Source organism: Haemaphysalis longicornis, unplaced genomic scaffold (genome assembly GCF_048455015.1).
Source record: "Haemaphysalis longicornis isolate Haplotype H1 unplaced genomic scaffold, Haemaphysalis longicornis Haplotype H1 scaffold_12, whole genome shotgun sequence".
NCBI lineage: Eukaryota > Metazoa > Arthropoda > Arachnida > Ixodida > Ixodidae > Haemaphysalis > Haemaphysalis longicornis.
Window position 1 is genome coordinate 119,747,008 of NW_027526225.1, and position 26,045 is coordinate 119,773,052.

General features: G+C 48.3%; 1 protein-coding gene and 1 long non-coding RNA gene across 2 annotated transcripts in view; one reads left to right on the forward strand and one right to left on the reverse strand.

Annotated features, from left to right (window-relative positions):
- Nucleotides 1-26,045, forward strand: part of LOC144163416 (metalloprotease TIKI2-like) — a gene marked incomplete in the record, with an annotated part of 173,637 nt that overhangs the window by 67,118 nt on the left and 80,474 nt on the right.
- Nucleotides 12,666-16,362, reverse strand: LOC144163412 (uncharacterized). The gene is made up of 2 exons (XR_013320921.1): nt 15,912-16,362; nt 12,666-12,755 (listed from the first exon to the last, which is right to left on the reverse strand). It is a non-coding gene; the product is annotated as an uncharacterized LOC144163412 (long non-coding RNA).

The following is a 26,045-nucleotide window of genomic DNA, read 5'->3' on the forward strand; positions in this document are numbered from 1 at the left end:
TTGAGGGCCCACAGCGAAAGCACAAATTTCAGAAAGCACTTAAAGGGGCCAAAGTGGGATCCCAGTGGTTGTGCGCGCTCACACGCTCGTAGAGGCTGACCCAGTCCCCCACGTCGACATCGCCGATACCGCATAAAGCACCGGGGACTGGAAGCTGAAACGTGAGAACCAGTGTCGCAGGCGTGCAGTCGTTGCTAGGGGACATTTATTACATGCACTGCAAAGAGGACGCTCGATGTGCTGCGCCCAGTGGCGGTCCCAAGGGGGGGGCGAAGGGGGCAGTCGCCCCCCCCAAAGAGGTCCTCAGTTTCTTATTTTTAGTTTTTTTTAAGCATTCCACTTGCGCGAGGTTAAATCCCAGCGGGGGTTGCACCGTATACGCGCACACGCCTCCATGGTTATCACCCCCTCCGCAAAATTGGCGCAAGGAGGAGAGCGATTTTTATTCGCCTCGCCCCCCCCCCCCCCTCCAAAAAAAAAATCGCCCCCCCCAAAACCGATCACTGGGACCGCTACTGGCTGCGCCGCACTAGAATCATCGTCAAGTAGGGACGATGAAGACATTTAGGCGCGAGCAGTTTGTTCTCTGGCTATCAGAAAGACCAACGACATTACGGACCGCACGGTCTACACTGATGTTGCAGACTACGCCGGAAGGGTATCACGCACGAATGAGGTCCTGAAATGAGGACATCACGCCGCAATTTTTTTTTGCTATTAAAGAAGTTATCTCTCTCTCTCTCTCTCTCTCTCTCTCTCTCTCTCTCTCTCTCTCTCTCTCTCTCTCTCTCTCTCTCTCTCTCTCTCTCTCTCTCTCTCTCTCTCTCTCTCTCTCTCTCTCTCTCTCTCTCTCTCTCTCTCTCTCTCTCCTTCTTCTCTTCTACCATGTATCTCCTGTAGATATCAAGTTCATTTGATGGAGAGTGTTTCGTCATGCTGTGGACGTGAATGGCCTGATGGTGGGATGATCATCATCGATTACAAAAAGTGTGGGCAAGTACTGAACGGATTCGAATGTTTGACGTCAAAATATTCCTCATTGCTTTGGCTTAACTAGGTGTTCCTTCATCCACCCTTCACTTCTTTCTTCGTTAAGGGGGATGGGGCCCTGTCAAGCTGACATAAACTCAGATTTCGTCCCCTCTACCTGCATTTTCACCCACGTATAAAAATGCAAAATAAAATCAATTTGAACTTAAATTTGAATTTGATTTCCCAACTCTTTCGTTCTCTACTTCTCTTTCCAAAATCTTTTGCACACTTGTTCTTCGCAGGAACCGAAAATCGCAGACGTTTCGGCGACTGCTCTTGCTTCATGCCTTGTCAACAGCTTCGAAATTTAACGGTTGGCGCTCGGCCAAAGTTAGCGTCTGTTCTCGGCCATCGGTCATGAGAAGGGCCAAATTCTTTTTGGAGGCACTGACCGGGCTCCTGTTCCTATCAAAGGCTTAGCCGCCCGCCGGTTTGCGTGTCCCGGTTTTTGATTGTTTTTGATAAAGTTCAGTGCTGAAGGGGCATCCACTTCACGTCTTTCAGCGCGACTCACGCGCGGTGGCGCTGCAGTACGCACAAGGAGCTCCCGAAACGGCTGATAAATAACCACGTCACGGCGGTGGCGTTAGAGGGACTATACCGGGCCGGAGCTTTCATCCATTCCTGCGCCATCCAAATATCGCCAGTGCAAGCTCCTCTCTCGTCTGGATGCAGAGCTTCTCCCAACGAGCGCGGCAAGAGACACAAAGCTCGGATGCGCTTTAGCGAAACGGAGTGCCCGAACGTTTACTCACAATACCTAGGCACTGAGTGGTTTCCATGACCGTTTTTTTTATTGTTTCGGTCTTTCTTCGAAAGCGCCGCCTTCACTTCTCGGTCCCGCTTTCTTGTTTCCCTTCGTCTGGCCAATGCCTCCAGTCGGATCGTTAAAAGTGGCTAAATTGTGCGTAAACAAAACACTTGTGCTGCACCGCGTTTTCTTCATTACCCCATCCTTGATGGAGTGTTTCTCGAAATCCTTCGTGTTTCTGTAGCCGACTCTTGCGTGTTCGGCATCCGTTCCAGCATCGACAGAGAGGATGGAAGAGGGGAGGGGGAGAAATCTAGAAAAGACAGGGGGTGGTCGATCAGCTTTCTGCAGCGGGCAAATCAGTCCAGCGATTGCAACGCGGCAAGCGTATTTTGTAAACGCGGCTTTACGAATTGTTTTATAAATAAGCGCGTATGTACTCGCTGAATAGCAAACTCGCGATGCCCGCAGCAGCCGCCCTACTAGCTACAACAATCGCGTAACACGGGTTCTCAGTCTTCTCAACATTATTACATATATTTCATACTTATTACCGAGTTTAACACCGGCCCGTTTTGCATCGCTTATACGTGTGCTTGCAGTCTGTCACGTACCACTTGGTAGTACCCGGCAGTGCGGCGTCACTGCTGACATCACCACATCGTGCTGCACTATTTGGTGACGTCAGCAATGACGCCACACTTCTCTTTCAGCACCCTTCTCGGGGAAGGAGGATGTCGGACCTTACTTGTCTAGTGGAAACTGGAAAAGTGCGCAGTGAGACCAAAACGTCGGTTATAAACTTAAAAACCTTCAGCACGATAACGAGGTCAGGCAACGTCCCCCTTTTTTTTTCTCGCTGCGTTGAGGCCGCCTTTGTTTGCATCGCAGACACGCGTGTCGACAGCGTCCGCTCGCGTGCCAAGTCCGCTCAGTCATTTACACGCTCTCACAGGTGGGCACACGTCGCGCGCCTGTTTCCCGGCTGTGTAAGTTGTTGTCCCGCTGGCGTCTCGGAGAGGTGAAGAAAGAAGGGAAGACGGAAAGGGGGCCGCCCGCCGCATTAGCATACACCACTACTCACGCATGTCCTTAGATTGAATTTACCTCGTCCGCCGTGCATAAACAGCCGGGCCTGCGCGAAGGTAAAAACAAACAGCAAGCGAGCCTTTTACCTTTTCGAGATTCCTATACCCGCGTTCACTTTTCTCTCCTCGTGTCAACCTCCACTTCATCATTCACTGACGCCTTTTGGAGCGCGAACCGCCGCTGCCCCAGCCTTTAGCGGGCGTTTCGCGAAACAGACGGGGTCCTGGCAGCAATCTCCCTTGCGCTCGTGTGTGGCTTACTGCTGCTACCCAGGTCTCTGCGTCGCATTCCCGGGAAGCTCTGCGGGGTTGCCTCCATTAGCAAGAGAGCTCCGCTGCTAGCGTTGAGAGGGCGCCGGCGAGCGTGTTGAGCTGTGACGCGCTATGTGAGAGAAGCTATCCAACTCTTTGCGAGAGCAACAGCTGTGGCCACTTTGTCCACTAGTTCGTTTTCCAATAACATGTCTGTCTGTCTGTCTGTAATTAATTAACCGTTCGTTCATAGACTATTCGCTCGGCAAATAATTCAGCAACCAATAATCTGTGACTGCATTTTGGTCGACCAGGCTTTAGGTGAGTTATTTAATAAAATAACAATGCATACTTAGTTTATTGCGACCGAAACGCCGTTCGGCATTGGCCAGCTGACAGAAAGAGGTAATAAAGGGCTAAAAGAGTCGTCTGTCGTAAGCATAAAATAACAGCCTTCAGAATGTAGACTGACAGTCCTCTGTAGTAGAGTTTCCGCATGTCCCTAGTAGAGTGTGTGGAATAATTCAGGCGAGTGAACAACCAGTGACGAGGACGTTAATTACTTACTATATTCGTGCTTAGAGTGTTTGCATCGCTTGGAAGACGTATACCGTATTTTCACGATTCTAACGCGCCCCCGATATTAAAGCGCAGTATAATTAGGGTTGTTCGTCTTCGGGTTTTATATTTCTTTAAATCGTGGGGTAAAAGAGGTCATTTTTCCAACTGATAATGGGGGAGAAATCGTTTTTTTTTTCTTTAAAAAGATTCCGAAATTGGGGTTTTTTTGGTTAAATCTAGAGATCTGTACTAAGTAATACACTAAATTTATTTTATCAGAAGGTATTACGAGCTTCTTAACTCCAACGCGTCAAAATTGGTGTTTGTTTCAAGCTGGTAATCCGGGGGAACATCAGGGTTTTCTAGCAAATACTCTCTGAAATATGGTGTTTAGATGGGTCAGTAATGATGACAGTAAACAGCAGTCATAACCTCTGAGAAATAAAGCATTTTATTTAAGAAAAACTGGCCATCGATTTTTTACACATCCTTGTTTACATGCATTATCATCTGCATGCGCCACATGTCGGTCTCCATTCGAGACCTGCCCGATCGTTGAACGCATCTCAGGCGGGGGAACGTTCTCTCGACATCACAGCTTCCATTAGCTAGGCGCAACAATGCCAGCGCAGCGTTTGCCAGCCTTCGGTAGCCAGCGGTAGAGTTATGCCAGTACTTAATGAGCTGTGTTTGTGGGGCTTGCTTCCAGCAAGTTAGCGAACGATTGTGCAGATCGACACTTGGAAAAGGTCCATCGGGTTTAACCCGATTCTCCTCAAACATGTGCGGGGTGTACAATTAAGGTATAATCGGGTTTTACCCGAAAACGAACCACCCGAAGTATAATTCAACAGCCCGAATCCACAAAAATATATTGACGGCGATTCTACCACGAACACGCCGTGTCCTTAAGAGGTGCCTAAAAATTGCACAAAGCATGTAATCTAACCTAAATCTGCACACGCTCTGGGCAGCTAAGGCCCTTCCGTAAATTCCGTAAAGCTAAAAATGTGTTCCGTTTGTTTTCGCTAATCGCGAATGCCCGACTTCGGGATACCTTATGCACGAGACGCTGCCCTGCTCCCTTCCATTCCCGCCCAGATGATTACTTTGAGTTTAAACGAAGCCTCCATTCTTAATCGAGCCGCTTCGTTTCAGTTTCTAGTAGGCGGTTCCGGTTTTGAGGTTCTTGAGTTTTGAGTCCGACTGTAATGCGCAGATATTCTTGAACGCCTATTTTCATTACAAAAATGCGTGTTATAATCGTGCAAACGCGGTAATCATAAAATAATCTGGAAATCCAAGAGTGCCCTGTTGCATCAAAGCTTCCTGCGAAACCCCCCCCCCCCCCCCCGCAAAAAAGAGAGAGAGAGAGAAGAATCAAGAATCAACCATAGTCGGTAAAGGGATAAAAAATCATGACCCCTACGTGTAACGACGACGATGGCCGAACTCGAAATTTTCTCGTGATGGATTTTTTGGCTGGTCAATCCCACACTGCGAGTATGTGCAACTCTGCAGGCACGCACCACTTTTTCAGAATAGCCAGAGCAACTCTCGGGCGTGGAGTGTGTAGGCCTAACGCTTTGGGCTTGGGGCGTACGGCGAGAATCGGTACGTGCTGCTGGGCCGTCGCTTCGACCATGTCGAGATGGAGCAATCGGGTAGACGCCGGCTTCGAAAGCGAGGGACCCGGGTTCGATTCCTGCCTCGGGAAGCGTGTTTTTCTTTCACTTCACCCACGATCATTCATCGTCGTGGTCAGAGAAAGTGGGCTTTCCTTCGGGCGTACGACGGCATCACTGAAGCTTCGCTTTAAAAAAGTACAACGAAGCATGCCGGGCAAAACATGCACGGCGCTTCACCGTACACGTCTGCGCCGCTGCGCCCCGTTGGGTCCCTCGCGTGCCGCAACTCGTGCCGCAGAGTGCTGGCACGCTCGTCGACGTCATCCGGTGGGAACACCGGTCAATTTCGGCGGTAACAGGAAAGCCGACTTGTGGCGTTTTAATTAAATGCGGAAGAGGGCCGCCTACCCCGTCTCGAAGGGTATTGATTGTCGTGTCATCTGGGGCCTTATCAATCTTCTCTTTCGAGAAAACGCTGTGCTGTGCTAGTATCGATTGAAATAAGAAGACAGGTTGTGCAAAAAGCACAGCATTGATTGGAGGCTGGTACAACAGACTCCCGCTCGGTTTCGTAAACAATGGCATCGATATTGTCGTCTCGGGCGCCGAAATGAAGACCTCATCCGCGTTTATACGGAAATATAACGTGGCGTTAAACATATAGGTCGATGTTCCTAGTTCAACCTCTGATGATTAAAAACATTAACAAAAAAAAAAAAAGGGCACAGGGAGTTACAGAATATCTGCTTTGATTCTAGTGTAGATGGTAGACGTTATAAAGCGATAACATTTTACTCCGGGCTAAAAGTTAGAATTTGCGGTTTGTATACGGGTCCCTATAAGATGACGGCACCGTCGACAGGCGACTTCGACGATGACGCGCAAAGGTTGTAAAATATGACAACTACCTTGCTTATTACGACGGTAATGATGATGGTGATTATTATAATAATAATAATAATGATACTCTGGATGTTTTTTTTTTTAATTTTTTACTTAGGATACAGGAATGATTTAGCAACCAAACGATTCCGGAAATAATACAGCTGTATATATGCAAACAGCGCTCTGATTGAAAAAATATAGCAGTATATCCAAACAGCACTCTGATTGATGCGTGCAGAGGTCTCATTTTACCACAATCGTGCTTTCACATTGTTCCGAGTCCCTTAACCGACGTTTTAACTGCACCGTATATCGGCACATCCTGCAGGAAATTACGTCTGTATGGGTTCACAAAGACAAAATACAAGTTTGGTTCGTTAAAGAGACTGCTTCGTCTCCCGATAATAGTTGCACTGACTTCACCGCGACCTTCAAACAAAGATTCTAGATGCTGGGGAGAACAGTGAAGCAGTGGCGACCCCCAGCCACTCTCCGGCGACGTGTCAATGAAGTCACAGAATCCTGCTTGTGCGATTTGTGGCCGTCGGCCTGATCGACCGCGAGAAAACGTGACTGGACGATTAGTGCGGCATCCAGTTCCATTTCATCGTAGAAGTTCAATGCTAACGTGTGGTTACCACACTGATAACTGTTTTCAGTGTTTCCTTCCATTGCATCACTGATACTCCTACTGCGTCACTGCTGGCGCCGTATGGCGCGAAATTTAAATGTTTTTCCATATTTCTCGCGTTTTTGTCGGCTATAAAAATATTTGCTGAATGACAAGTTTTTCTCAATTTAAACGCGGTCGTAACTCGTCCTCGTGGCTCCTTTAAGCGGTCGGCTCGAAATATAGCGGTCAACATTTCTTTCAGTGCCAAAATGAGAGCGACGCCGCGTAAAAACTTTCGCGTTAAATAAGGGCTATTTTAATAAACGCATCCTCGCAATATGGCCCGAAGCAGTAGTTGTGTTCAGTATGTTGGGAACGAGCAGCGCCTCTAGATTGCGACTAAGTCGAGTCGTATACTTTCCGGGCGCTCGCAACTTGTCACGATAAATTTCCGCACGCGCCTTATGAGGCCCATTGTATACCGCTCTTGGCTTTGATGTCGACGACAGCAACGATGGCGACGATGGTGGCGACGATGAATATGTCCTACAACAGCAGGCGCTCACAAGGCTGGATTAAAGGGGCCATGAAGACAAAATACAGAATTGCTCAATTTGAAAGAAATAGCCTTCGGTAACTCACGGAGCTCCTCTCCCGCCTCGATAGGCGCTTTTTTTAAATATTTTAACAATTTATAAATTTTGCGCCAAGGTGACGTAATATGGGCAGGGGTGGTGTATGTATTATGGGCCAGTACTAAAAACATTTTTATCAGTTTTTTAATTGCACGTTCGCATTCAAGTGACGCCATCAAACGGAACTGTAGGACACACTTCGATCGCCCAGTCATTTTTCTCAGAGTGTTAAGAGCAGTGTGCGCGGGAGAGGCCGTCCTTGTTCGAAGCCGCCTTATTAATGCTCTTCGATCATTGGCTTCCCCTAGACGCATTATCTGCGTCAGTAATCCATGTGACGCCATCAAGCGGAGTGTAGCAGACTGGCTCTCCCGTATGACCTTCTCGTTCGCCGCTTCCTGAGGAACTCCAATCGCTGTCCTCAGCCCTTTCCTATGCAACGCTTCGAGGCGCTCATATCAGTGGCCGGGGAAACTTCCCATCTCAATGCCGCCACGGTCTTACGAGAGCCTTCAGTGTCAGCTACATGTACGTTCCTCACGTGAGATTCAAGCGAAATACGCCAGTGGAAGCAGCCGGCTCTTGGACATTTGAAAAACTCTTACCCCAATCCCCTTCAATTTTTTACGGATGGCTCAGTCCATCCGTACAGAGGGGTTAGTGCAGCGGCGTATGTCATTCCTGATAACCAGGTTTCCTGGGCAGCACGCCTGGATCATGTGGTGTCCTCCACCGAATCCGAGTGCATTGCCATCGCGGCTGTTTTGAGGAAACTTAAGTCATATAAGTCGCAGGAAGTTGTAATTCTGACTGATTCAAGAGAAGCACTACAACTATTGCAGAATGGGATTCCCACAAAAAGGGTCTGTCACCGTTCCTTACGCATTGTGCAATAACTCAGCAGCAAGGGTTTTAATGTGCAGTTTCAACGGATTCCATCCCATGTTGGCGTCAAGGGCAATGAGGCCGCTGATCAGTTGGCACGGAACGCGCTGCAATTAGCACCGACTGTTAAGGTTTCCGCCGATTACTGGAATGACTTCAGGCGAACAGTCGTCGAACATTTCCAGTCCTTGGGAGATCCATATATGACCAGTCTTGCGTCACAAAGGGACTTACGAGATCGGAGGCAACATTGCCGTACCGCATCTGAACGGGCTCAGCGAAGACCCCAGCATGGCTATTCAAGGTGGGCCTCATGCGATCGCCTCTGTGTTCGTCATGTGCAGTGATAGGGCACGTACACCCCAATGTAATGCGTTGCCCAGAGCATGATATCGAGCGGACTGCAATGCTCTCAGCAATTCGAAAGTTGGCAGCCCCACACAGCACTCTGGACCACATCGTCTTCCTAAGGGGTCGATTGGATGCTGCGCAGAGACGTGTCGCGCCTTCTACTAGGCTTTCTTCAGGAGACGGAACAGGCGAAGCCGTGGTGAAAGGACCCTAACATAGACTAATTAGGAAAAACTCGGGCGGAGCAACTGCCGGCATATCCAGCCAGGCTAACTCCGCCTGCAGATCCCACAGAACCACCACCACCCAGTCATTTTTCCTGGCGGTGGCTTGTGCCGCGGCCGCCAATCGTACAAACAAGATTCTGTGACGTCATACAGACGTCGTCGGGAAGTGGCTGGGCAGCCGCTATTGCTTCGTATCTTTTCTTTAATGCCTCGATTACTTGTCTGAGGTTTGCGATAAAGTTGGCTTCATTATTATCGGGACAAAGCAGTCTTTTTTAATGAACCGAACTTGCACTTTGTCTTCATGGCCCCTAGGATCAGTGACACGAAATCTTGGTGCTACGTTTTCTCGGTTCTACGGATGCCTACCAGCCCAGTAATCACAGAACGACACTTGAAATGGCCGATTGCAGAGTAAGTAACTATATACAGCCTTGTCTATTCGTGTCAGTTTCCATTTCGACGAAACGAACACCGAGCCGGCTGCCATGACAGGACGGCGCTCTTGACGTCCCTGTTCCACGGCCGGTCTGGACGCACGCGCTAGACTGAGGATGACGTCAATCCTAAAACTGTGACGTGTTACACAAGGCGGAGCAGCGCGCGCCAACGCCTTGGCTACGTCGCGGGAGCCCTAGACGTCGGCATTTTGGGACGGGGACCATAACAAGGACCTCAACGCGTATTGCTGATGCCGATGTCGAAAGGCTATCCGCTGTGGGCTTTTTCGTGCATGTAAAGATTAGAATTGATTTGAAATGTGCTATACTGAGCGGTTACCTCTGAAACTTCCTGGGAGATATTTTCATATACAAAGTAAGCTTTTTGCATAGCTATCTAAGCTTTGAAATTTCGTGTCAGTGCTCCTGTAAGGGCCGTGGTTTTCTTCTACGTAGAAGTTCATTTGCTGTATAGGCGGCAAAATTTCATATTTGATGCGAATTAATATCATTAGTCGTTACCTTCCTTGAATGCGTAATAAAACCGTATCACCTCCCAGTCGAAAATGACAACAGGAATACGACAGGAACCCAACAAGAATTCCTGTCGTACGACAAAATTTTTTGTAGTTACGACAGAAGTCCTGTCGTTACGAAAAAGCCATCTGTTGTTACGACACGCATTTCTGTCGTAACGAGAGAGTCAATTTTCTCAACGACAAACATTCCTGTAGTCACAACAGAACTACCTGTCGCCACAACAGCCATCATGCTGTCGTGACATAGCCAGCTGTCATGACGTCTGTCGTTACAACAGAACTACGACAAAAATGCTGTAGTAGCAAAGCTGGCTGTCGTGACGACAGAATCTTGTAGTCGCAAACAATACAGTGATATTAAGCCTATTTTGAGAAGCGACACGATAATCTTAAGCTATCTTTTTCTTAAACAAGGCAGCTAATTTGTCGTGTTGCCGCGACCGTATATCCGAACTTGAATATAGGTGACTGCGTACGTGTGCACTTCCGGTTCCGTACCGTGCTTGCGCGGCCGTTCAACGCAGCTATGCTCACGACCGCGGAAGGACTGCTCCTTGCTGCTAAAGGAGCCCGTGAATTGTTGCGGCGAAGGCCGAACTTCAACAAAGTGCAAAGTTGGTGACTTTCTTTTTTCTAAATCTAGATCAAAATCTAACCATTGAGGGTTAACAGCGCACAAACACGACGACACAAGGAAGAGAAGACAGGACAAGCGCTGAGAAGTCGAAATGAAGTTCACAAGGATGGCTTGGTGGGCTAGTTGGCCAACCAACAAGTCCACCAAGCCATCCTTGTGAACTTCCTTTCGACTTCTCAGCGCTTGTCCTGTCTTCTCTTCCTTGTGTCGTCGTGTTTGTGCGCTGTTAACCCTTTATGATGCTACACCAACTAACCATTGGTTTTGCCTTCGGAATATTGCCAAAAGCGAAGTGCTCAAAGGAGGTGTCGGCAGCTAGTTTCTTCCGGGCAACATAACTGATGGTCGCCGTCTTATCCCGCGAAGACGGAGTTTGTTGAAAAGTTTAACGGAAGATCGTTGTGCGGTTGTTGGATAGGTTAGCTGATGACAGATGGTGTCCAGTGTCCAATGACAGACGGTGCAATACATGCCGCGCATGCATGGTAGTCTTTGTTGACGCCAGGCACCGTGAAGTCCCCGTTTGAGGAAAGGTTTAAAGCTGCGGTCAAGGCTTTCCGTCGTACACTGTTAGTACATAAGGCCAAATACACCGCACTTTCGTTTATCCAATTTTCCTGCAACTTCGCTGGTACAAAACTTAGTATTTCGGCCGGCGCTGTCGTAAGGAACACACTGTAGTGCTCGTTCACGCTGACGGCGAGTAACGAGATTGCGAAGCGTGTGCGAACGAGATGTATAGTGTCACGAAGGCGGCACCAGGTCAGTGCGCCATCAAACGCGTCGCAAACGCGTGCCGTACCGCAAGTGTGAACGCACCCTCGCTTAATGTATTGTTGTTTCAGAGTGAGCGCTAATGGGTTAAAATTAGCGAGTAAATAAACATTCAGTTACAGCACTCACTAACGGAGATGTAATCTGATTAGTGCAGCATAATCCCTGCATGTCTGATGCGAGACCGGTGCGGCCGTTTGTATAGGACTGTACTATAAAAATACCGGTGTAAATGAGCGTCTTGACACATTGATTTTGTCAGAGCGGAGCCGGTCAAAAGGGAAACGACTTTATGGAACTAAGTCAAAACTTCGAGTTCGACGGAATTTCTCCTCGAAACGCAATGATCGTAGTCGTAAATTATTACGTCTTGCCAGGTAAGAGGAACAGATTTTCTTTTTTAAAAAGTAAAGACGCGCTGAAAAAGAAAATAAGGCTTAGTGGATGTCGTCCTTAAAATAGAAGCTTCAGCTCTTTTATAGCGACGTGAATCGATGTGTATCCAGAAGCCCACTTTGCGACATATGACGACAGCTCTCACACGACACCACAGAGAGCGCCAAGCTTGTGTTCAGCGATTAACCGGAGAGGTTTGCACGTAGAGATTCAAAGTGGTGCCGCCTTAAAGGACAGGGGACATTTCACACAAAAACAAAAAAAAAAGACCCCCAAAGTACGGGGTTCTGAAAGGGAAAAAAATCAATGCAGACGGCAGAACCTGACGAGCGTGAGCTATCAAAGCTCGCCACCATGGCCGCTCCGTCTGTTCCCTCCGGCGGCGCGAGCCAGTCTTGGAGGGAAGAGGCAGGAGGTGAAAGGCCCTTACAAAAATGGTTATTGAGATTGAATTGAAAATCAATTGACTTTACTCAGTACATTGTGTTGACAGTCAATTGACTTTGAATAGAAATTTTGTATTGAGTTCTCGTTGAAAATTGGCCGCCGCGTTTCAATTGAAACTCAACGCTGAGTTTCAATTGAAAGTCTATTGACTATAGTCAACATGTCTGTTGATTTTCAATTGACTTTCTGTTGAGTCTCAATACACTTTCCCTGTTGAGTTCCTGTTGTGACGTGTCACTTGAAAGTCTATTGAGAAAAGTCTGTTGAGTTCCAGTTGAGTCTGTGTTGACTCTCTATTCATTCTCCTGTTGAGTTCCTGTTGAGAAATGTCAAATGAAAACCTACTGAGCATATTCAAGACAGCCCGTTTGATTTCCTGTTAGTTTTTTGTCAAGTTATTTCAACAATTGCATAGTAAAGTTCAGTTAACTGTACTAAATATATACTAAGTCTGCTTCAATATTGCAAAAACATTCTAAAAACTGTCGTCAAGGTGTCCAATGAGCAGGCGAAATAGTGAGGTGTTGCATGGCAAAGCTTGCTTTATTGCTCACGAAAGCATCACGGGAGGGCTGGAGCCTCGCAGGGTCCACTTGCCTACTTGACTGTGTAGCCTGCAAAATACAAGAAACAGACTTGTTTGTTTGCACCAGTCAAGTACGAAATGATGATTGCATCCCTTCTCATTAAGCATGCTGGTTTAAGTACCTGGCTATTTTAAAAGTTACCTGGCTTGTATGTTTGGAAAGCAGGGAGATAGCAGTTCAACAAATGTATAAGCTTTCCTCAGATTTTAATGCCGTAAGCCAAGCTAACCGCATCAATTAATTCTACAATTGGTAGGGAGTGGAATGCCTTTAGTTGAATGCCTTCCGCATTAAGGCGCCTGAAATCTACAGGAACGACTATGTTTCAAGGCAGCAGGGAGCCAAAAAATCACCCGCATTGGTCCGTAATCGTGTCTTCCACATCTTTCAGGCCCAAAAGAAATCCAAATAGGCCTATAAAGACTGGTAGAGCCACTACCTGACAGGAGAAACCCCAAACCTGTGCAAAAGCATACCTGTCAACCTGTGGATTTTATTTTTTGAAATTTTAATGCTTGAAATCTCGTAAAACAAAATTCGAAAATTGTCAACTTGCATGAACTTGTTTACAAAACAAGCCTTGATTAAAAAAAACTAGGATCAGATGGTACTGTAATCTAAAGTTACTACATCAAGCAATCATCGCAAATGGCTTTATGAATGGATGAGCACATAATACTTTGTGCTTACCGACTAGTGGAAACAAATACATGAACCGTGATGGAAAAAAAACGTGGCAAAAAGAACGTGACAGGAAAAATACATAACTTGAATTTCGCGTCTTTTACACTCTTGTAACGCTGAAGTATGGTGTGTGCCTTGCAGTACGTTTACCAAACAAGTAGCACTAAGCAGCAGCTTAAAGGGATCATATGAGACATGGGTATATCCACATTTTTGCCTTCATCATAACAATGCCAGAGGGGTATACCAGTATAACAAGGCCGTCTAATGCCAGTTTACACACAAGGAGAACACGAAACAGTTTTGTTTGGTGAGGGGAAAAACATCAGTTTCTGTAAATGAGAAATAATTTAAAAGCTTGTATCCCTTTGCTAGGCGAGATTTTCTATACACTAGCAGCACTAAAACAGTATAGTGATACCATGCCGACCAATCATTTGGGTAATTCCTAGAGGCAGAACATCTGTCAAAACAGATTGACTAAGCCCTCGCGCAATGCCGGTGTAGCATCAGTCAGTGGCACGTCTGATGCCACATTCAGCCAAAATGTTATTCAGTGATTTTGCTATTACTCACACCACATTCAGCCCAACTTATTCAAAACTGCTCCGAGAAAGGCAGTCAGCAGGTTGTGATTAGAAGCAATGGCAAATTTCAATTTATGCTAGCAAGTCGAGCAAGTGCTTAAGTCAAAACTGGTATTCATCAGTTTGAAAGTTTGACGCCTGTGCATGTTCTAGCGCAAGCTGCCTAGCACCTGTGACAAAAATTGGCAAATGAGAAATTCACGAAAAGATACATGGAGAGAATTGGCACTTAGTGGTAAAAGACTAATATATGACAACAGTGTGCAGTCTGTTTCCAACTACTACTAACGCAGCAGGTTTTTTTCTGCATTGGTTTTAAAGCCAAAGTGTCTGCTTGCCTTTAGGGTGCCGAGGTAACACATCAGACTTGTGTAAAGATGTTTTGGGTTTAAACCCTACCTTCTGCGGATACATAGTCTCTATTTTCCAAAAGCAATCAATGAATTTGTTATATTCTTGGGCATTATTTTTTATCTGGGATGAAGTACGGTTTAGGCCACATTTGTCACTGCTCTGCACTCAGGGAACGCTCTTTCTCCAAGCAATCGTTCAAATTAATACGCAAATATATTGCTGGCTGCCAGCACTTTAGCTTGCAAGTATATTTTACCGCCATGTCTCCTAACTGGTTGAACACACTATCCTGTTTGTGACTGGTAGATCTGCCTCTCAGCCTAGCGCTGTCAGGTGTGTTTGCATGGCACAGTATTCGTGCGTTTGTTATTGATCCGACAGGCACTTGTTCGATTCAACCTCTTTCATTTTTTTTTCATTTTCGTTAACTTCGTTCGTCAAACATTTTATTTATCTTCATCATGGTGTTCTTTCTTTTTTTATGACACTTCGTACTAGGTAATTCATGGCTGCTGCTCCGTTGTGTAGCGGCACTGCATCTGGGATTTTATTCATTCGTCAATTGCCTTCAAAGGTTTTGTTAGATCTTTAGCTTAAGATACATACAAATATAGAACACGCGAAAGCAATACAGCAGCGCGGAAGACAATAAAACACTGATTGATGTCAAAATGTTGTGTGCCGGTACAATAGCCTCCCCCTTCAATTTGTTACACTTACGTACAGTATTTTTGCAAGGCTGAAGTGAAATCATACCCTTTAGGTCGATCTGGAGACGGCGGGAATAAAAACACTGTTCATATACCGACAAATAACCAAGTCGTGAGTATCGCCATTCAGGAAGGTCTGCACAACATTTGTCATGATGAAATGTACAGTGTGCGTCAGGCTTGTCTAGGGCAAGCGAGCGCACGGCTCCGGAGCGTGCTGGCGACATCTGCTGATAACTGCTGGGTTAGAAATAGCTTGCCATTGCGCGTGCGCGGATCTCGGACAGGGTCGGGCCGGTCGTCATTTCGCAGGGCCACTGTTATTTGCAGACGCCACCACCCACGAGGGGCACTGGTCTTCCCCAGTGCCAGCCATGAGCGGTGACAGGCCAGATAGACGCGCCGTTTGACGCGTTTATCGCAGGCAGTTACGTAATCGCATAAAGCAACGAGCGCCAATCTTCTGCATCTCAAGCGCACCAAACGGAAAGCACGCAACAAGAATTCACTGCAGGGATTTCGGTCGAACCTGTTGTGCGATTACGTAAGTCCCTGGGGTGATAATGCACCGCGTCAAATTACGCACTGATCTCCGGCGTCACCGCTCACGGCTGGCACGAAGAAAAGAAGCACCCGTTGCGGGTGGTGGTGTCTCCAAATTTTAGAGGCCAAAGCTGAACGACGACCGGCCAGGGCCTGTCCGAGATCCACGCACGCGCAAAGGCAAGCTATCTCTAACCCAGCAGCTATCAGCAGATGTCGCCAGCATGCTCCGAAGCCGCGTGCTCGCTTGCCCTTGACAAGCCTGACGCGCACTGCACAGGAGCGCTCGGAAAGAATGAACTTACCTTATAACAACGTCGCTCCCAGCGGGGCTCCCAGCGTGGTGAAATTGACGGATTCCAAAGCGTGGCTAACAGGGATGGTAACACCTCACTTCGCAAGCTTCTTCACCGTACGATCACAGCGCACAAACACAACACGACACACAAAGGATGTTCACCGGCGGTAGAAGAGCGCATACGATGGCTTTTCCTTCCATAAATTCGATGTATCGCCAGCTGCACTGCAATGTCTGACCTTCGATGCTGGTTGAAAAGATTCGCACACGGCACATAAATCGCCAACAACACGAGGAAAGCTATAAATTTGCACAGAACAGCGAGAACGACCGCACGACCGCACCACGCCGGACCCCGCACCAGCGTTGCCAGATTGAAAATACCCATCGACACCATCCCCTGGCCCAAATTTCACCAGATTTCACCAGCACTAAATACAGCCACTATTACATTGTTTTGGATCCTTCACGTCTTCTGTGCATGCAATTCTCAAAAACACAGCCTTTTGATATAGCGTTTTGGTTGCTTATGGCAATCCATCTAGCCTACCCAGGGGGTGATTTGATCATCTCATAATTAAAAATCGAAGAGTGTTACTCAGTTACCTATATTATTAATTTGGCAAAGTAGTTTCAAAAGAAGTGAAATATTACTTCGTATTCATATACATCGCAGTACCTGTCTAAGGAACCCTTATTCCATGTTCTATGGGCACGCTCGCAGAGCAGGTTACTGCGCATCCAATTCAGTTGTCGCTATGCTTTTTCACCTATATTGAAACACAAGACCTGGTACAACGTAAATTTCTCTTTAGTTGTGAGGATTTAACATTGCACTATTGTTTTTATAATAAACATGCCATACAAAACTTATGTAGCTGTAACCATTTAGAGAGGGAACCTCAGGACGCTTTTGGGTACACGCCCTCCGTTAAAAAATTCAGAGGTTGTGGTTCATTGTGGTGTATTTGAAATACAAAATGCACCATTTGAGCTTTCGTTACTTTCAAGCAGTATAGTGAAAACCCAATATACTTATCAAGCACATTAGAACACGCATGCTCAGACAGTCCAGCGGCTTTTGGTGTTTATGTGCTGAAAAAGCTTTCATTCAAGAAATAAAACAGTCTAGTTCAAGGAAACAATACGCTTTTTTCACCAGTTTTCACCAGATATTGTCTGGTGTAGCCGTATTGGTACCTCAACACCAGTAGCCCCCGAATTTCACCAGATTTTCACAATCTGGTGCCGTATTTCACCATCTGGCAACGCTGCCCCGCACATCCGGGATTGCGACCAAGCGACATTGGCTTGGTTTCAAGTCGGTTTGCGATGGCTATGCCACAGCTACGCATTCTTGTGAAAACTGAGCGTGAAAACATTGACACGAGATATAAAAAAAAACTACGGCGGCTTGTGAGTCCTATGTTAATATTTACAATAATTTTTTATAGAATTATTACCAACCCCTCTAGCAGCAGTAATAATATTATATTGCAGATAACCGAACTCCGCCGAGGTCGCAATGTTGGCTGTTAGCGCCACTGGCGGCAGTGGCAACGCCGCGTACTAGACATTCGTGACAGCGCGGTCACTTCAGCTTAGCGTGGGAGGGTGCCAGAGGAACCAAAAGAACTGGTTATCGCCGGGTGTGGAGGTGCATGGCACGTCTTTTGTGTCCGGGCGCCCGCTTCGGCGAACTGCAGCAGGAGAGAGGACGGAAGAATTCTGGAAAGTCCAATCTTTGAAAACAGCTTCAAAGTTCTTGATCTGCTTGCGGGCGCAAGATATTTGCTAGGCGCTTGTGTTTGAGAAACGTAGTCCGCGGACGTGTTGACATCGTTAGCGAGAGAGCGGTTCGGAGTGTAACAAGCGGCACGCCAGCCCACTAATTTGTTCGGTTTCTCTTTTTTTTTTTTTGTAGTGGCGTGAAGCAGTGTCAGGCTCGTTCTTTCTTTTTGTGACCCTGTGCAGTAAAGATGAGTTGTTAATCAGCGCTTCAGTTTGTCTTTCTTCATTGTTTTCTTCGTTTGTTCGTTTGTTCGTTCGTTCAGTTCGTGTGAGCGGCGGCGCCTTGGACTGGCGTACGGAGTTCTTTTGCAGTGAAAGAACTGTTTTCACCTGTTTTAATAGAGCGTAGATGCGCGTTTGCTCCTTGTGGAATTCTCTGCATTCCACATTTCTGTTCTACTGTTGTTATCATAGACAGTTCACGGTATCCTCAAGGAAAGTTATGTATGACGGGGAATAGAACTCGCGTCCTTGGGCTCAGACCACGGCGGGGTGCGCGAGTGATAACTGGAGTAATGAAGTTCACGAGTGAACGACGATGAGGCCAAGCCTGCGTTCGCTTGTTTTAAAAGTTCGCTTTGTACAAAAATTTAATTGTTCTTTTTTCGAAGTTTAGGGATTTACACCAAAGTTTTGCTGTTTTTTTTTAGTATTTATAGGCACAATTTCGTCACTGGAATATTCTTGTGCGTTTGGGTTTGTGAGATAAGTATTCATTTCTGCAAAACAGCGCTGTTAGTATCGTGCCTCCACAGAAAAACACTGAATCATCGCACTAGGATGCGATGTCACATATGCCTTTTGTAGATGTAGCAGATTGAATCGCGTTTTAAATGTACCTCCTCCCCACCTACCTTCCCGGAACACAAGGTATCACAGCATTGTATGTGTGAAAAGAGGTAGGGGGAGTGACGACTTTTTTTTGTCCCCAGAACTGAGACCCGAGATGTGTAGCCTCCCCCCCCGCCTTTCCGTTTTTTCCCGGCGAGATATGCATGCTTCATGATTCCGCTCCAACTTTCCCGGAAGACTGACTTCGAATATGTCCACTGCCGCTAAAGCGGAAGCTTAGCAGCAGTAGTGGAGATTGCTCACTTATTATGTCAATGCGTGCTAAGGTATAAAGAAGAAAATGCGCTGCTATAGCAAGGAAACGATTCCGCGGGAGTCACGTGCCAGAAGAGATGAGTCACTAGAGTTTTGTCAATGTTTATTTCCATTGTTTTGTGCAAAGCATGTTGCGGCAGTATTTGAGGAAATGCAGTCAAAATTGTCCAATATAATTGATTTCCCCACTTAGCAGGTATAATTATTATTTGGGCGAAGATGCTGCCAGGCGTTGCGCTGCTGAGCACGAGGTCGCGGGTTCTATTCCCGGCCGCGGCGGCCGCTTTTCTGATGGAGGCGAAAAGCAAAAACGCCCGTGTGTGCGAGATTTCGGCGCACGTTAAAGATCCCCAGGTGGTCAAAATTAATCCGGAGCCCTCCACTACGGCGCGCCTCATCGTCTGCGTTGCGTCGGCGCGTTAAACCCTACAATCAATCAATCAATCAATCAATCGAAGATGCTGCTGGTAAAGCTACTGGCCTAAGGAGTTTTATCAGCTTTGAAAATTAAGCTCGAACCATAAAACATGGACAAAAAAGAAGGACACTGGTATATATTTAAACAACGTAGCACCAACTAGCTCGACTCTCAATTTTACTTGATTTTTGTCAGTAGAAACTCTATTGAGTTTCAATTAAACGAAGTCATTTGATATTCTGTTGAGTTTTGTCCATTGAAACCTTGTTGACTTTTTATTGACTGCACTCAATAGAAATGTCAATGTATAATAAAAAAACATAAAAGTAACCTAGTAGTCTTAATTCAGCAGACACAGTGGGCAGCGCTGAAAAAATAGCCCTTCAAAGTGTATGTTTCAGCCTGGTGAGTTTTGTCAATTGGTTCTCCAAAGAGTTTCAATAGACTGGTGTCAATTGCTTTTGTATTGCGTTTTCTCAATACAAATCCTTTTGAGTTTCTACTGACACATCTCAATAGCCAATTGAGTTTGAATTAAGTTTCTGTTGATTCAATTAAAACTCAACAGGAAAAGAATTGAAACTCAAAATCCATTTTTGTAAGGGGGGGTTCCGGATGAATTGCGAGTGATGGTTGCGAAGCAAAACAGTCCCAAACAACTTGCGGCGTATTGCGGAAGCCCGAAAAGTTAGAGCGTCGTGCAGGGCTGTGATGGCCTTCTTATCGATGTAGTAAGTGTGGGGTTGGAAGGCTGTCCGTTTGCGCTTGCCTTATAAGACAAGCATCTGCCCGGGGTAACAGGTGAGAGGGATACGGAAGAGTCTGCCTATCCCTGACTAACTGTTGCACAGTCTGGCGTCGATGTAGACGGGCTTGTCGCGCCTGCCTGGGTGGATGGAAAGGGATTGGCCAGGGCGTCTCCGAGTCTCCCGGTTGGGACGGAGCACGGGAGAGCTGATGCGCCAGCTCGTTGGCCGGGACGCCTGCGTGACCAGGAACGCAGTCCAGCACGTAGCTAGTACCAGAGTGTTTGGCCAGATGAGTGTGGAGTGTACGCATCATATTGGTGGGAAGCAACTGCTCCTGGAACAAGCGGAGAGCATCCTGACTGTCACTGAGGATGACGTGGTTACCAGGAGTGGCTAAGGATAAGATGGCGTCAGTGATTGCTTGAGCCTCCAGAGAAAGGGCCGGTGGGTAGGAAAAACAAATACTGTGACCCCGAGTGCGTCTCTGGAGGAGGAGGAGGCATCTGTGTACGTAACTGTTGCTAGATCACCATAGCGGTAGCGAAGTGTGCGTATTCGAGCTCGACGGTGTCCTGGATGCAGTGGCGGTCCCAAGGAGGGAAGAGGGGCGAAGGGGGCGATCGCCCCCCCCCCCCTTCCCCAAAGAGGTCCTCAGCTAATATTTTTTTGTTTTTTTTTAAGCATCCCACGTTTGCGACCTTCAGAAATGCGGGCTCGAGCCAACCGTTGTACCGCCTAAGGGGTAGAGGGGGCCAATAACCACTGTGTCGCTAAGTGATTTGTGCGCAAGCGTATTTCTCCGCATGTGTACGCGCTGTTACGAATCGGCCAGCAACACGTGTTCTCCCGCATCAGCGACCACGTGGGAATCGACCATGTGCGCCCGCGTGTCGGTGAATCGTACTTCGTGTCTCGCCATGCCGGGTCAATCACCTCGCTTTGCAACGTGCTTCCGGCAGCTGCCAGCGCCACACCCTTCAGGCACCTGCCTTGACCTTCCCGGCTTAGACGTTTCGCTATCAGCGCGATCAGAGTTGATAGTGCGACCCCGGCACCTTTCAAGGACACTCCCCCCCTCTCTCGGACGCCACGAGGGGCGAAGATGACTCGCGATCTTGGAAAGACTGTGCGTGTGTGTGTCTGTGATTTCGTGGCGTGTTACTCTTGGGGGCGTTTTTTTTGGGTATAAAAGAAGCAGCACAAACGCTGATATTCATTCCTGTCTGAGCAGCGAATCCATGCGGTCGCTCTGCTCCTGTCCTGTATTGTAACCTCGCCCGTCGGGGCATTGTATGTTTTTTTGGCTTCGGCTCACCTCTCGCTATGAAGTAAACAGTTACGTTATCCTACTGCTCTGGACTTCTCTTCACGGCTGCAACACCGGCTGGCCGCTCGCTTCATACACGCTACCCATCGTATGTTGGAGGCCACGGAGTAAGGATCGGGTGCCCCCGCCCGGTCGCAACAGCGCACTCGCCCCCCCCCCCCCCCCGCCCCCCACAAAAAAATATTCGCCCCTCCCCTAAAATTCGCCCCCCCCCCCCCCCCAAACCAGTCTCTGGGACTTCTACTGCCTGAATGTGAGGTTGCGGATACATTGATGGTGGACGTTTAAGGTACATGCGCAGCGCTGTGTGTTTTTTTATTGCGCTGTAGCTTAAAGACGTTGAACCAACTAGCCCAGACGTCAACCTTACTAAGACAGGGGACGCTCATGACCCAGTGAGCGTTAAGACTTCTGCGCAAGAAAACGTGAAACGACGCCGCTGACAAATGTCTGTGGCGTTTGCTGCCGCGCGTTTTGTCCTCGATGTGCCTTAGCAGTACTTTAAGCTCTTAAAAACTGAGGGTTCCGGTTAGCGCTAAGAATATCTTCTCCTTCACTTTGCGGTAATGGCAATATCGCAGCATACGCGTGCGAAACGTACAGACATTCGCAAGAGAGAGAGAGAGAGAGAGGGGGAGAGAGAGAGGGGGGGGGGGAGGGGAGGAGGGAGGGAGGGAGGGAGGGGAAGCGGAGTCAGTCACCCACGAAAAATTGCCGCGCCTGTTTGAGACGCGGTGTTGACGAATGAGCAACTTCCGTCTTGAAGTGAAGTGTATCAAAAGGGAAGAACTGTCAACGACTCAGGAAACGAGCGCCATTGACAACAGACGTGGGAGGACACAGGAAGACTCGGACGAGACCGCCTGCGCCGGAGGATTTGAAAACACCCTCTAAAGCAAAACAAAACGGGAAAAAGAGCTTTGCGAGCGGGAGGAATCAAGCAAACGAGGACAGTTGGCGTCCTGCTATGGTGGAGGGCCGATTTATGGCGATCTGTCCGCCAGGCCGGAAGCAGACGCCAGCCGCAAAGTGTCGCGTGTCCTGCACAGTACGCGCTTCCCGCCAGAGATCTCGCTCGCAGCGCCCTCTACGCGAGTCACCGCGCGCTTTTTCTTTTCTCAAAACGCGCGACGCAGACGACAGAATGACGCCGGCCCGCTTCCACAGTCATAACGCCTTCTTCTTCTGCTGTAGTTAAGCACTGTGCCCTATTTACGTACTTTTTTTATTTACTTCTCCGAGGCTCATTCCTGGCGCGTAGCTCAGAAAGATCGCTTCGCCAGTCCAAAACGCGTGCTCTAAAAAAAGAAAAAGGCACACGAAATACTGCGTCCGGCGATCACTAAACAAAAACAAAGTCGTCCCGAATGAGCCTCGAGTCGCCGCAGCAACAAAACGAACGCTTCGAAGGAAGTGCTCGAGGGAAAAAGGGGATATTTTTTCCCTTACAAGAAAAGGGCGGGAAGTGGGCCTCCGGCTAAAGCGGCTTGAGAAGCAAATACCAGCCAAAAGGCGCGTATCTTTCCAACTTTTTTTTTCCAAATGGAGAAAACTAACCGCGAAAGAAGAAACCCGGGGACTAATATAAACTGCCTGCTTTTCGACCGATTTCTTTTCTATTCCCCAGGGCCTTTCAGAGCCAGGAGTGGGCAATCTGCAATATAGGCAACTCGTTCGCTCCCCCGGTGTGCGCGCCGCGCAGAGAGAACAAGCCGATGCGATTAGCGTCTCGGCTCCAAGATTCCTCTTCTTTTTTTGGACACAGAGCGGTCGTCACTGCTCTTCCATCAAGTGGGCCTCCAGACACTCATCTAAGGACTAACGGTACAAGAGGAAAAAAAGAACAAAGCAGCACAGACTTTGGGCGGATTGCGTGGCGCATCTGAATTGAAGAGAAAGTGCGAAAGCGTCATGCGCTCGTTTTACGCGGTACTTGTTTCAGCATTCGACGTACGCGTCATCGCCTATCTGGGTCGACAGGCAATCAGACCGTTGTCTGCGTGAACTGTGATTTGACTGAAGAGCGGCGCATTTGACTGCTTACGTTTTTGTATTTAGTCGAGCTGGAAGTAATCTCAGTGTCGAGGAGAAAATCGTTAAGTTGTTAGGAGAGCGCAGCGAGTTGAAACGATATTCACACACAAAACAGGAAATGAAAAAGGGTAGTCATTCGCCATCCTCCGAACACTTTGACTGCGTAAGCTCGATGAGCTCTTTGGCAGCTGTTAAATGAAAGCGGCCGGGATGAAACTGCCTCGGTAACAGTGGTGGTGGTGGTGGTGGTGGTGATGATGATGATGATGAGTACGACTACGGTGCTTGAGGTATTCCCCTTTGCAGTGGCACGATGACAAATGCCAACAAGCCTGCGCAGGCTAATTGATTGTTCGGAAAAATGGCAGCGCCTAGAGTAAAACCCAGCTGCACGCCTCGCCCCGTGGGGCCACCCAACCCTTGATATCAAAGTGCCTTGGTACCATGTGTCTTTGTAACACGTGTACCGTGTACGAAAGTGTCAAACACGCGTTATGGAACGTGTACCGGCATTTTCTTTGGGGGTCGTGCCCAAAAATCACATGCACCGACCAAGAGCTGCGTTGGGAAAAAAATTAGCATTTGTGGATTTATGGCGCAATGCATTGTGCCGATTTCTGTGCGGTTATCGGTGTCTTTTGGTTTGACCGTCCATCCGTCGATTTATCTGCATTTCAATTTGAATTTCGCTAATGTGACGAAGAGGAGGAGACGAAGAGGAGGCCGAAAGCAGCGATCTTGGACGGCCGTGTTGGTCGTAAGCAGACGCATAAGCTGACTGACCAGCTACTTCAAGCTCGTTTAAATTTACAGGGCTAATGTGGAGAAGCAAGGGCCTTCTGAATACACCGGCACAAAGCGATTAGAAATGAATGCCGCAGCGCACGCGATGCCGATGCGGGTCGTCTCAAGAGTTGTGCAGAATCGCTGCCCTCCTGCGCGGAGCGCGAAACGGAGGCCACATCTCACAGCGCCTCCCATCGCACTCAGGAGATTCAGTTTTTGGCGTCTTAAAGAGTGACACTTTCTATGGGTAACGGAGTGGGCGCCGAGGGACGGGCCCGGTAAAGGATCCTGCCCTGCAACACTTGTTTTAACTTTTCTTCGAAATATTAAGTGCTTTCAGAACGTAGTCAACCAACACATCCAGTGCTTTGAGTGGGAGGTCGCAATGTACCTCAGCCAAAAATGACTGCTCTATGACCATGCAGAAACTTGCTCAAAAGATTTTTTTTTCCCACTCTTGGCGTTCTTCGACCGCTGGAATTACGTCATTCCAGCGGTGTAGCAGCTATTGGCCGGCTTCCTTTCACTTGCAACAACGACCGCATTCGATAGTGCATATTAAACAGAAAGCCACGAAATGCAAAGCAGAATGGGTATGCGTATTTTCTGCGACGAGGAAACCACGCAGTGCCGCTCCGTGCTGGCGATAACTACAGCGTTCGCAGTGCTTCCAGACGCGAAGGAGAGTGTGAAAGCGTTTATCAGAAGTGCTTCAGAGTCCCGTTAAAGAACAATCTAGGGCATCGCAAGGCAGGAACGGCTGGATAAACAGACGAAAAACTTTCGCGCTGTAACGGACATGAAAATGATGATGATGACGACGACGACGACGACTACGACGCACGCGGAGCCTTCCGCACGCGAAGAGAACGCAAACGAGCTGCAGCGTCGCAGGCAGAAATTGCTCCGGCGACTGCAGCCAGACAGGAAAATCATAACTAAGGATTGTTGGAAATTCCGGAGCTCAATTAACATTGGCAAGCGGGAAGGGCCCACATATGCTGGAGTATGCCAACCGCGTCTTGTCGACAATTACGTTAAACAGCGCTCGAAGCATTGCACCGCCCAGATGGGGACAGCGCCACGAAGCCTTAGCGCCTCAAGTTCCACCATTCTGCTGTCTTCCATCGACGATACCGGCTGTTCGGTAGCGAGTGTCGTTATACGGTGCGTTCAGTCAAAAATGAATGTCGCTGCACAATGCGAACGTATTGAATCACTCCCTGCCAGCACTCGACAACACCTTTCCGGTGCCAAGTGGTGTGGAATTCTACCGTAATAAGTCCGCTACCTCCAGTTTTCTGGAGAAGAGAGGGGCCTGAACGTCACAGCCAGCCGGGTGGCCTACATTTGTCGCTGAAGCCACATCGCCACATGCCGTGACTCAACACCAACTCGACAACCAGACCTGACAACTGGCGCCCAGCGTCGTTTCCCCTTCGAGCCATCAGCTGGCCCCCGACGCCCTCTTTCCGGGGCCCTCCGATCACGTCCTTTAAATTTGGCCAATCACGTCAGCAGAGTGGCCAAAACATGGCAGGCTCTAGTGTCAGAGCCTTGTGGCTGCGTCGTGTAAGGGGGGCTGGAGCTGCCCTCCGCGGCCGGCCAGGTCGTCGCAGCGCCAGTCGTGCGCAGACGTGACGTTATATGCGTCGCTGTGACGAGCACGATGACGCTCTCGTCGCTCTCTCGTGTGCAAGGGCGACGGGCCGGCTAACGAGGCTGTCGCCTGCAATCAGGGCCCGCTGTTGCGCGTTGACGGCTAGCCTGGCCCCCCACTGCTACCCCCTCGCGCTCCACCAACGAAGGGCGGTGACTCGCCTGGGCGCACAGACTCCCCTACCACGTGTCTGGGGCCCAGCGCAGTGACAGCCTTCGTGTACTGCGCCGAGTGTCGTTGCGCAATGCTGCCAACTCTCTATGCACTGT